At 36.8% G+C, this 12,764-nt stretch overlaps 1 protein-coding gene and 1 non-coding gene across 8 annotated transcripts in view; one reads left to right on the top strand and one right to left on the bottom strand.

The window, feature by feature from the left end:
• Window positions 1–12,764, top strand: part of DMD (dystrophin) — a 2,687,035-nt gene that overhangs the window by 1,096,005 nt on the left and 1,578,266 nt on the right. The gene's annotated exons all lie outside the window — the stretch shown is intronic.
• Window positions 10,848–10,919, bottom strand: TRNAA-UGC (transfer RNA alanine (anticodon UGC)). Its single transcript has one exon. It is a non-coding gene; the product is annotated as a tRNA-Ala (tRNA).

The following is a 12,764-nucleotide window of genomic DNA, read 5'->3' as shown; positions in this document are numbered from 1 at the left end:
CAATGTATTTATTTAAACTGATTCAAATTATATCTCATCTGTGGGACATTTGTGCATAATTCCTTTTCACTATTCACTGTTTGTTCATAGCAGCTTCTTGGCCTTTGGGGAAATACATAACTGCAGATCTGTTTTTTAATTATAGTTGAATACCATATATGAGATAACTGGTAGTGGAATATTATTTATGTTCTCTTCAAGCCTGCAATCTGAGGACAAAGGTTAAAAAAAAGAACACAAAAAGGATCACATTTAATCAAATAAAAAGTCTAACACCTTCATTATGTTTATTCCTGGAAGCCTTCAGTTTTAAGTCTCATTGAGGATGTAGCAGAATTTTTAAATCATGGAAGTTCCGTTGGAGCAGACCCTTAGCCTATCAGTCTCTCATTCCATCTGACTCATAGTAATTGTGTCCTTGGAACAATTGAAAATGATAAAGTTGTATTGTATTTTTTAAAATTTCAACAATGTGTATATGCATATACCAAACCATCAACATTAAGGAAAAATACAGCAGTTTGTCGTTCAGATTGTAAAACATACATTCACATATTTATACAACCACAGATTATATTGGAGGCATTCATTGTACCCACCAAATGCCTGCCTTTCTTTGTGATGGTTAGGGGCCAATAATCTGACACGTCTCAGGATCCAATCAGTGTGGGTTTAAATAGCTTTATAAGGCCAAGATTGTTCTAAACCTAGTTTCTCTTACCTAACCTATAACACGATTTCTTAAAGCCTTATCTCTGTTTTCTTCTCTTTTTGTGTGAATTGTATTTTTTTTTATCCCAGTGAAATGTCATTTCCTAAGGTTACTGCTTTAGACTTCAATCTCCAACGTTATCTCACTCTCATCATTAAATGAGAAAGACAAAGCTGTTGAACTGCTACAATTGAGCATTTAATATATACTAGTGATTCATGTTAATTGCTTATGTTTCAATGAAATTATGAGGATTACAGATCTAAAAAGGTTTATGAGACTCAATAATATAAGGTCTCATTGCATATGTGATCAGATTTGTTTTACACACAAACACACATATATGACATGCTAAAGACCTGACAGGCTGCTGCTATACCCATCTTAAGAAATTCCATAGTTCTGATATAAGAACGTTGTGACGATTTACAAATAGGTAAAAATCTAATATTCAGTGTTTCTTGACATTTTCAGAAAAGTTGAAAGAAGGCCTGGAGGCAGAGGTTAGATGGGTGACTGCTTAAAAAAAAAACAAAACAGAAACTTTTCTAAGTCATAGAGTATTTCCAGTGAAAATAACAACTGAAAAACATTCAGTTTGGCATCACCAGACCTAGTACAACTAGCTTTAGAATATAATTATTCCAAGGTGATGCCTGTGGGACTAGGCCACCTTGAAAAACAGTCCAGAGCACTCACAGATGGTGACTGGGTTAGAGCTTAGGTAATAAATTAAGAGTGGTGGCCCTAAGGTTTTCTATATTTATTATCCTACTTACTCTCATTTTTTAAACCATACTTTTTGCCTTTAATTCTTTGACCCAGAAACTTCTACTAAGATAGCTGTGCAGGTATTGGCTGTTCCTGATTCACACAAACTCAGTTCATATTTGTCTGTGATTGCCTCCCCCTTAATTAGTGTTGAAAATAGCCTCCCAGTCTCCTCTTTCCCCCTTAACCCAGTTTCCCCTTGTGATACCTCATTTCCGGTACTGTCACCTGATTTTATATAATCTTGACTAGTGTCTAAAAGAGCAGAGTTAAGGGACTTCAGTGGCGAGGAGGCCACTGCTTTAGCCTCTCTTCTATTCCAACAGTTTCCTCAGTCTCAGAGGATTCCATCCATGTTTAAATTGTATGCCTTATTTAACCATTGGTTTGAATTGCCCTGAAATATTGGGCTCTCATTTGACTTTGAAATTTTGGTAATTCTTTTTTAGGTCCCTTATGAGTGATACAATCTTATCTTACCTAGCTTAATTTTTATAAGGAAAGAGAAGAGGATGAGAAGATGACAGAAAAGGAGGAGGAGAGAAGAAATAATAAAGAGTAAAAAGATAAAATACATTAGAGGAGTCGCTTGAACACCAACACAAATGCCCTCTGTGTGTGTGACAAGAAGTCTATGTATACTTCAGAGACTGAACTCCCATGCTTCATACTGGGCCCTGAGGAATTCTGTTAGAAGTAATAGTAAGAATTTTAGGAAGAAGAAACAGGTATATGGACTCAGTACAGTGGGCGGGGGAACTGGCAGGAAACCAAGAAGAATCCTTAAGAGCTCTTGTTGAAGTAAGGTCTGGTCATCCCACACCTTCTTTCTCCCCTCAGACCTCCCATATCACCACAATGCCTTAACCCATTTCTCTCCAATTTGTAGAAGTATCAGAGCCTCAAAATGGATACCCAGTGTCTTTAGGAAAGAGATACAGATGGGGGAAGACTCGGAAAGGAAGTCTTTGATGTAATTCAGTAACAGAGAGAGAGAGATGCGCTTCCCATCTTGACTTAGAATTCTAAAAATACTCCTCATGGAATATCTTTACATGTATTGACTTAGATCTGTGAACTCTGTTAGAAGGTAGATTTTTCTCTAACTTTAAAAGACTTTTAGAAGTCTTCTTTTTAAAAGGTTTGAAGAAAAACAAAGTTAGGTCAGAACATATGCTTAGGGATTCTGAAAGATGGCATGACTTATGAAGGATAATACTCTGAAAAGTACAGTCTCTTGTAAATTAATTTGATTCTGTCTCTCAGAGGTTCAGCTTGTCCCTCAGCAATGTCACCACAGGTCAGAAACTTGTCCTTAGCTTTAGAGGTTTCTGTGGTATCAGATTTGTAAGCAGTGATGACAGTTAACTAATTTTCCTGAGAAATAGCTTGGCTAAAAACTACGGTAAGTAATTTATGTGGCATCTTCAGTCATGGAAGATATTACCATACCTCTTTCTTTTTCTTTTTTTGATGATTACTTTTAATGTCTTTACTATATCAGAGGGATTACGCTGGTAACAGAGGTAAAATGGTGAGCAAAAAAGAGAATTTGTTCTGCCTTCCTGGGTCAGAAATGGGTAATTTGCAAGCATGCTACCTTCCTTGGAACCTTTAAACGAGGGTAGCCATTACTTAGGCTCCCATTATGAATTCAAATGCTGATTCCTTGTCACCCTTGATCTCCACAGTAGGCTTGGTGGCTGCTCTCTTGGTACTTGCAATCTAACAGAGGAAATAAACACTAATTACATGATTTACAAAAATGAGCAAATATTTAACAATGGACATAACTTATTTCTATGAGGGAAAGGAAAAAGGTTTTGTGACAACAGGTTAGTCTGACTTAAGCTGAAGCTTGAAAGCATGAAATGATTCCCTAGTAAAGTGATGTTTATGGTCTAAAAGACACATTGGATGGAACTGTCTGAAGTATAAGGGGATCGGTGGATGTGCATATGGTGTTCAGAAAGGAGAAACAGTATATCAAGTGAGCATGGGACTCTGAAAAGTGAAAGTGTTAGTCACTCAGTCATGTCCAACTCTTTGCGACCCTTGGACTGTAGCCCGCCAGGCTCCTCTGTCCATGGGATTTTCCAGACAAGAGAACTGGGGTAGGTTGCCATTTCTTTCTCCAGGGCTCGAAACCAGGTCTCCCACATTGCAGTCAGACTCTTTACCATCTGAGCTATGAGGGAGGCCATGGCACTCTCAAGGAATTAAAAAAGAGCCAGTTTGGTTGCAGTAATAAAGTTCAAAAGACTGGAGCTAGCAAAGGCTTGGTAGGTAGACAGGGGCTTTATCTAAGAGCTGGACTTAAATGTGTGATGCTAAACTCCACTATCATTCATTCAGTCAACAAACATGTATCGAGCAACAGCCTTTTGCCAAGATGGTGACTGGGACCACCATTATGGGAATGGGTGGGGCACACAGTCATGGTACCTGCCCTCCTGGACCTACACTAATTAAATGCAGTTAAGTGTAAAATTTTGGTCATGATGAGTTCAGTGTGACAGATATATACCTTACTAGATGACTTTTATCTTGCTCCAGAAGGTAAAGAAAGGCCTACCTAAGTGGCAGAAAGTGAACTCTGAAGATTAATAGAAATTGATTAGGCAACAGTAGAGAGCAGGAAGGTATTTCAGATAGAAGTACTATAGTTATTCAGTTATTCAAACAGATATGTATTGAGTACCTACTAGGTGCCAGCCAAAAGTCTAAGCTTTGAGGTTAAATATGGACAAAACATAAATCATTTCTCTCTGAAGCTTACGTTCCAGCAAGCATTAGAATACCTAAGCAAGCTTTATACTATGAAAAAGGTGCTGAAAACTATAAGGGAAAATAGACTGGAGAAGGAAGCAGTTTTACATGGAGGAGGTCAAGAAGGTGGCATTTGAGCAGAAACTAAAACAAAATAAGGGAGGTGTTTCAGAGGTGCATAGGTCCTATGGTATTTTCGCATTTGAAAGCTGAAAAAAGACTATAAATAGAGCATAAAAGAAGCCTATTGTTCTAGGGAGATAGCTGTTTCTAGTGAAAAAAGAATCAGAAACCTGGTGAGGCCAGTAGCTTTTACAGAAGATGCTCTAATGAAAACATTTTCCTGATAAAACGTAGAGCTATTAAAATCTCATTTTTAGACATGTTCTTATATACAGGTTTAACACTTGAGTGTCAAGCTAAACATATTAAATATGTCTAAGGCCACAGACCTGTGAGGGTTTCTGGCATATAAAAAGTGTAGATTATTTTGCTAAATGACCTCAATCTTAAAGCTATTGTCTAAAATTTTGGAGAATTAAAGGTATGTCAAAAGAATGGATACATTCAAGTAGCCTCTTTTGAAGAAGAATAACCTGGAAAGTACAGTTTTAGAGCAGATTATTAATATAAGGCTATGCACACATGTATAGTTTCTTGCTCATCTAGTGAACTTAAAAAAATTTATTGCATAAAAGAATAATTTTCAAAGTTTAGAAAGGTCTCTAAGAACTAGGATACACTCATTGAAATCAAGACATGAAAACGAACTTGATATCAAATGACATTGAACAATTTGTGCAAATATTATGTGGTATTATCAAGACACATTCTTTGGTGGCTATATCAAGTTGGTTGACCCAGTAGAATGGAATAAATAGAAAATGTTTTCATTTCCTTGAAGTATTTTGCAAAGTTATGAGATGTCTATGGATACAGTGAGCCTTCCGATTTCTATGTGGGTTGGTGGTGAATGTCTGTGTTTTAATATATTCCTTCCTGTTATCTGACTCATGTGGGAGATAATTGTGCTGAAAATGACTGGACCCCTTTATTCAATCCTCAGAGTCAGAAAATTGGGGGACAAGCATCCATTTGATGATATAGTTGGGAAGTACACCCAACTTCACCCCCATGTGAGTGGTTACTGGATGAGTTCCTCTCTCAAATGGCTTTAGAAGTTTTATAGCAATGTCCTGTGAAGTTAGAATGTCACATACAAGTATCATATACTTGTCTTTCATGTTTTTGATCAGAATAGGCATATTTACTGATTGAAAGTTTACTGCTTAGTTAAGTTTTTGATAAGAAAGATCTCAGTCCCCATCTATACATGTGAGAGCATGTATGCACACACATATAAATGTAAGTATTATATCACTATATACATACAGTTATACAAATGCAAGTACATGCTTGTGTATACATTTACATTTTATCCATATATATGGATGTGTGTGTGTGTGTGTGTGTGTGTGTGTGTGTGTGTATGGAAGGACGGGAAAAAGAGAGACCAACTGACCTTTGATACAAATTTAAGATTAAATCAAAGCACGATGACATAAATTCTTAGTAAATTAATGTGGTCTTGGATACAGCATAATGTCTAGATTATAAGGACTAATAATTATGTTCTGTGCTGGCTCAGATACACTTTTAATATCTTAACTGAATTTTTCAGGGAGAATGACAACCTATAAAGAAAGTTCGTAGAGCCAGGAGTTATTTAATTTTAAGAAAAACCTAAGCAGAGATAAGGTACATGTGAGCAATTTTATCTTATTAAAAAAGGAAGACATTTTCTCTGTTTTACTTCAGAAGGTTGTGCTATCAAAAGTAGGCACAAGTTGATAAGCCTGTATGTCTTCTACCCAGACCTCTTTCCTGAGCGCAATTTTTCTCTCCCATTTTCTGCTGGATATATGCCCTGTGAAGTTCAAAATGGACCTCAAATACAGCAAGGTGAAACTTAACTGATTGTGTCCTACTTGCCTCTAAATTTGCTTCTTTTACTCACTCCCCCAGTTTTGTCATTGCACCGCCAGTCACCTTGACACCTATACCAGAGAGCTGGAGGCATATCTCTTTCCATTCTCTTGTGAGCCCTGTCATGTAATCAGTCAAAACATTGCTGCACCGTCACTCATATTCAGTGCTTCATCTTGGTTCCTGTTACTATTTCCCAAGATAGGGCCCATACCTGCAACCCCTGGAAACCCTTGCCTGAATTCTTATCTTGCTTCAATCCAATCTTCACATTAAAGTTAGTACACAATTTCAAGAGCCTACATAATAGAGTTTCTCCTCTGCTAAATCCTAAGTAACTTACTGTTCTCCAGAGACTCTTATCACTTAGGCCTACAGTGACTAACTACCCCCACCCCGACCTGTCTTTCAACACTTACCTCCTATTATACTCCTCATATCCCTCAACCTACAGCCCCTTCCTCCAGGCTGTTTCTGATCCTCTGTATATCACCTCTGTACAAGCTACTCCTAGCACTCAGAATACTCATGTTCATCATGTCTGCTTGGAAAAGTCCTACCTCACGTAGCAGACTGAGTTCAGATTTTCATTTGTGAAGGTGGTATTTTTATATAGTGATGATCACTCCCTTTTTGGTGCCGTCTATATACTATGATTGTGCCTCTGTTGTTTGGAAGGAAAATAGTCGACTAAAAAGCAACTCTTCAGAAAGGCTAAAATGCCCCCTTGTCTGTCATGGCTTGGAACTGGTTGAAAGTTGCTCAGTCATGTCTGACTGTTTGCAACCCCACGGACTATACAGTCCATGGAATCTTCCAGGCCAGAATACTGGAGTGGGTAGCCTATCCCTTCTCCAGCAGATTTTTCCAACCCAGGAACTGAACTGGGATCTCCTGTGTTGCAGGCAGATTCTTTACCAACTGAGCTATGGAACTGGGATATGGAACTAAAAATGTTTATGGTACATACCTTTGGAATAATTAGTGTGGGGGAAAAAAGCTATGAAATGTTAAATCCTATAGAATTAAGATATAGAGGTTATTTATGAAGAAGAATACATAAGAAAATAATTTTGATATCTCTCTCTGGTCTCTAATTTTGTATTTGCCAAATAAAAAGCATGTTTAAAATAAAAATAAATGTGGCAGAAATACTTTCACTGAGCAAAGTGTCAACAACTGTTGCCCATGAAGCAGTAATTATAATTATTAGCACTTCTGTGTGCTCATTATTTCCTAAAAATTGTATATAGTATGTATGTAATGCCATCTCTGTTTCACAGATGAGAAAGCCTGTGTGTAATGAGGCTAAATCCAAGTTCATGTAGTTTGCAAGTGGCAGAGCTGAGATTGCTTAGGCTTTGTCCTGATCTCTCAGTTTAATCAGAGAAAATCATGTTGTGACCTTTAGAAGATTATTATATATAGGGGTATATATGCAAGTATGTTAGAATGACAGTATTCTTCATGAATATTAAGTGTTAATTCTCATATACTCTAAAAAGAATTCTGGCCCTGTTGGTCTCTGAAAATAAATATTTTATACTATGGCACAATTTTTTTATTGGAGTACTCTGAAAAGTACATAAATCATAATTAAAGCTTAAAGACTTTACATGGGTCACATACCCATAGTTTCACACCCAGATAAAAAGATTTTATGTTGTCAACATTCAAAATGCTTGTCAAGTCCTTGCATAGTCATAAATTGGTCCCACCTCTATCCTGATTTGGAGAAGGCAATGACACCCCACTCCAGTACTCTTGCCTGGAAAATCCCACGGACGGAGGAGCCTGGTGGGCTGCAGTCCATGGGGTTGCGAAGAGTCAGACACGACTGAGCGACTTCACTTTCACTTTTCACTTTCATGTATTGGAGAAGGAAATGGCAACCCACTCCAGTGTTCTTGCCTGGAGAATCCCAGGGACGGTGGAGCCTGGTGGGCTGCCGTTTATGGGGTCGCACAGAGTAGGACATGACTAAAGTGACTTAGCAACAGCAGCAGCAGCTATCCTGATTTATAATACCTCAGATAAATTTTGCTGTATTTTTCACTTAATGTAAATGGAATTGCATAATAGATAGATAGGTTGATATATGACTTTTTCCACTCAACATTGTTTGTGAGATTCATTCATGTTGCTTATATTAATAGCACTAGTTCATTAATTTTTCTTTTTATGAATATACCACAGTTTAATTATACAATCTACTGTTAAGAAAATGTGGGTTGTTTGAAGTGTAGGACCATGGCAAATAATTCTGCTATGAAAATAATTATACATATATTTTGGTGAATATTTGTATGCTTTTATATTGGATATTCAGCCAGGATTGGGATTGCTGGATCATTAAATACATGTATATTTAGCTTTATAGGTATTACTAGAGTTTTCTAAAATTGGTTTCTACAGTTTTTTCTCTTCAATAGTCAATAAAGATACAAATTGCTCTATATCTTCTTTACTACTTGATACTGTCAAATTTTTAATTTGACCCTTTCTGATAGTTGTATAATGACATGTCTTGTTTTAATTTGCATGTACTGATGACTCATGAAGTTGAGTACAATTTCAGTTTATTTTAGTTGCTTATTTGAAAGACCTCATTTTTGAAATGTCTGTTTTTCTACTGAGTTTTTTTTATATTTCTCTTAGTGACTTGTGGTTATTTTCAAAATATATATTCTGGATGATAATCCTTTGTTTGTTACCTATATTACAAGTTTTTCCCCCCCACTAAATACCTTATCTTTTTATTCCTTAATGAATACTACTTTAATAAACAGAAGTTTTAAAATCATTATACCCCACTTCAATATTTTCTGTTATGGTTAGTGTATTTTTGTCTTGAGTTTAAAAATAGCATTTCCTACTCTAAGACCTAGAAGATATTTTCTTGGAGGGCTGTATAGGTACTTTATTGCTTGACCTTTCATGTTACATTCCGTCTCATATTTCTGGTGTGATAAAGGAATGAATGTCCATTTTGTTCCTATTTAGATCCAGCTGGCAGAGCATGATTTATCGCAAACAGTGTTCAGCAGCGTCACCTTTAGTTAAAAGCCTATACATGTGTGGCTCACTTTATGGACTCTACTTCTGTGTGTACATTTGCCTATACTTATGTCAATGCGACATTGTCTTAATTACTATAGCTTTCTAATATTTTTGATACTGGCAGTATCATAAAATAAAAATTGTACCAGATGATTAAACAGGCAATAAAACAAATTATTCAAGATTATTGCATTGATGGGTCAAAGACTATTGCACTAGGGGAGAGAGACTGAACTCTGGTCCACTGAACCAAAGGTGGGAGAATTCTTAAGTGCTGGGATGAGCTAGTGTAAAAAGATTAGAGCACATTAAAAGGTTGGATGGTCAATGTGATTAAGCCATTTTGTATTTGCTAATTGTCCCTTATCAAAGTTAGGCTCCTACCCTCCCACAGAGTCTGGAAGGCATGGGCCCTATCTTTCTTGATAATTACATTTCAAAGGGATGGCTAACAGGTCCTTGAGAAAGATATTCTTGGGTTGTAGGCTATTTACATCTTAAACTGGCAGATTAAAAAAATTTACAACTTCTTTCTAAAGTGCTCTGAGAAGAGATGTTGGGGCCTATAGTCTAAAGTTTAATGAAGCTACAGAGAACACTGAGTCTAGCTTGACCAGGGTAAGCCCTTCATATTTGTATTTGTTTTCTTCTTTTTAAAGATTGTGTTGACTATTTTTATTAATTTGCTTTCCATATCAATTTTAGGATCAGCTTATCACCACTTCCTCAAAAATGTTTTGGTTTTAATTGGATTTCACTGAATATATAGATTAATTTGTGGTAAATGTCTTTATTAAATAAAATATTTTAATTTATGAGTGAAATATTCTTTCATTTATCTAGGTCTTTATTTTCTCTAAATAATGTTTTATGGTTCTCAAGATAGTGGGTCTTAGCCTTTCTGTGTGATTTCTTGCTAGGTTTTTCATAGTTCTGGTTTTGTTGCAAATAGTTATCTTTTAAGTTTTTAACTTTTTATTTCCTGTTGCTGATATTGAGAAGTACACTTTTATTTTTGTTCCTTGGCCTCATATCCAGAAATGATACTTAGTTTACTTCTTAAGTGGAGTAGTTTCTCTGTAGCGTCACTCAGATGTATGTACCCAGGTGGTTTGGGGTTAATGGCAGTTTTATTTCTCCCTTTCCAATCATTCATCTTATTAATTTCTTTTGAATTTTTTTTTTTTTTGCTGCATACTCTAGTACAATGAGATTATTGTTGTTTCTCATTTTAGCTCTCAGAGGTGAAAGAAAGTGAAAGTGAAGTTGCTCAGTCGTGTCCGACTCTTTGCGACCCCATGAACTGTAGCCTACCAGGCTCTGCCGTCCATGAGATTTTCCAGGCAAAAGTCCTGGAGTGGGCTTCCATTTCCTTCTCCAGGGGATCTTCCCAACCCAGGGATCAAACCCAGGTGTCCGGCATTGTAGACAGACGCTTTTCCGTCTGAGCCACCAGGGAAGCTCAAAGATTCCATTATTTATGCTTCAATATTAATCCTTTCAAGGATTAAAATGTGACAAGTCAGCTGAAACTGCAGTTCAGTTAAAGTGGAGATGCCGGGAATCGAACCCGGAACCTCATACATGCAAAGCATGCGCTCTACCATTGAGCTACATCCCCACAGCTGCAGAGCCACCTATTCCTGAAAATAGATGGCGCTGGAGCGTCGGGCCCATACCCCGCCATAGCCGGCAGTCGGAGAGGCGCGAGAGCGGGGTGGAGGGGGAGGGGGGGAGGAGGTCACCCCTCTCTCCCTGACCTCATCCCCGCTGACGCTATGCCGCTGCGAGTTTTCTTTTTTTTTCCTCTCAGAGGTGAGGCTTTTAGTAAATCACTGTCAAGTATGATATTTCCTGTAGGCTTGTTGTTCACGCCTTTTTCTCCTAGCGTTCTAAAAGGTTTTGTTATTACTGGATGTTAATTTAATCAAACTTATTTTTCAGGATAACCTGACACAAACATGTTAGTTTTCTCCTTTGTTCCATTAATATGCAAAATTAATTGCTTTTTTAAAAAATGTTAAAATAGCCTTGATATATAAGATAAACCAAACATGGAGCCTATGTATAACCCTTTTAATGTTTTGCTAGATTATTATTTATTTTATTTTTTTTGCTAACATTTGACTTAGAGTTTTCCCATTGTGTCCATGAAGGAGTATTGTTCTCCTTTCTTGTGATATGCTCACTAGAGTTAAGTACCTGACTATGGAGAAGAAAATGACAATCCACTCCAGTATTCTTGCCTGGAGAATCCCAGGAACAGAGGAGCCTGTGGGCTGCCGTCCATGGGGTCCCACAGCGTCTGACACGACTGAAGCGACTTAGCAGCAGCAGCGTGGAGGCTTGGGAACTTACCATTTACGCCTGGAATTTTCTTCATGGGGGAAGGTTTAAATGAGAAGTCAGTATATTTAATGGACTTAAGCCTTTCCAGTTTTGATTTATGTTTTTAAAAATAGTTTACCTCTATTTTCCAGATTTTCCCTTTTTTGTCAGTTCAAGTTTTGTCTAAGAATTTGTCTATTGCATCTAAAATCACAAATATATTCAGTCCACATGGAATTTAATAATATATTTATCATTGAAATTTAGGAAATATGATATGAAGCTATGAATTTCTAGCCTTTCTAGAGAAAATAAGTGATTTGATGATCCTGGGTCTGTCTTCCTGAATATTAACCTCAGCAGGAATTGAATAGATCTGCCCACTTTACCATGAGCTCTCCATTTAGCTGCAGTCATCTCTCTTCATTCCCTTACACCTAGATTATTTTATACATTTTATTTTATGTACCTCTTGGAACATGTGATTTCTTATAGGTGGAATAAATTCCATGGCAAGAGTTAGAATGAAACATAGAGGGATTTCCAGTCACTTATCTGTAAATAAGGCACATAATGAAAAATGCTCCTGGTTTAAAAATGCAAAAGAAGAGATTTGTAACTCTTGTACAAAACTAAGTTTTATTAGACTGTAGGTAAAACACAGAAACCTAGTAAAGTTAACATCATGCTGAAATGTTTCAGTGTATTCTCTATTAAAAAGTCTATTGTGCTGTAGATTTATCACACCTGGAAACAAAAGCTGATTTATTTTTCCATCAACTAAGTTCTAAGTCCTTACCATTGACAGGCATCTCTATAATTCATCATAGTCTTCAGAGCAGTTTCATATTTGTTGACCTAACCCCAGTATTGACCAGGCTAGGAGAGTAGGAGGCAGATACTATTATTATATCCATTTCACTAGTAGGACAGCTAAACCATGGTGAGATTAAGAGTTTGCTAATGGATATGACCAAGGGGGACAGCAATTGAAGTCGGATAAGAATTCAGGTTGTCTGTACTTTTGACCTAGTGACATATAGCAAGTTAGTTAGATTCAGAGATTCTGCTAAATGCCTAATATCCATTTTAAGTATTGAAGACTTAGAATTTGAGGTAGAGAATACAGGGAATTTCA

Source organism: Ovis canadensis, chromosome X, assembly GCF_042477335.2.
Source record: "Ovis canadensis isolate MfBH-ARS-UI-01 breed Bighorn chromosome X, ARS-UI_OviCan_v2, whole genome shotgun sequence".
In the NCBI taxonomy this organism is placed as follows: domain Eukaryota; kingdom Metazoa; phylum Chordata; class Mammalia; order Artiodactyla; family Bovidae; genus Ovis; species Ovis canadensis.
The sequence above is the reverse complement of the archived record's forward strand: the minus strand, read 5'-3'. Positions and strand labels throughout refer to the sequence as shown.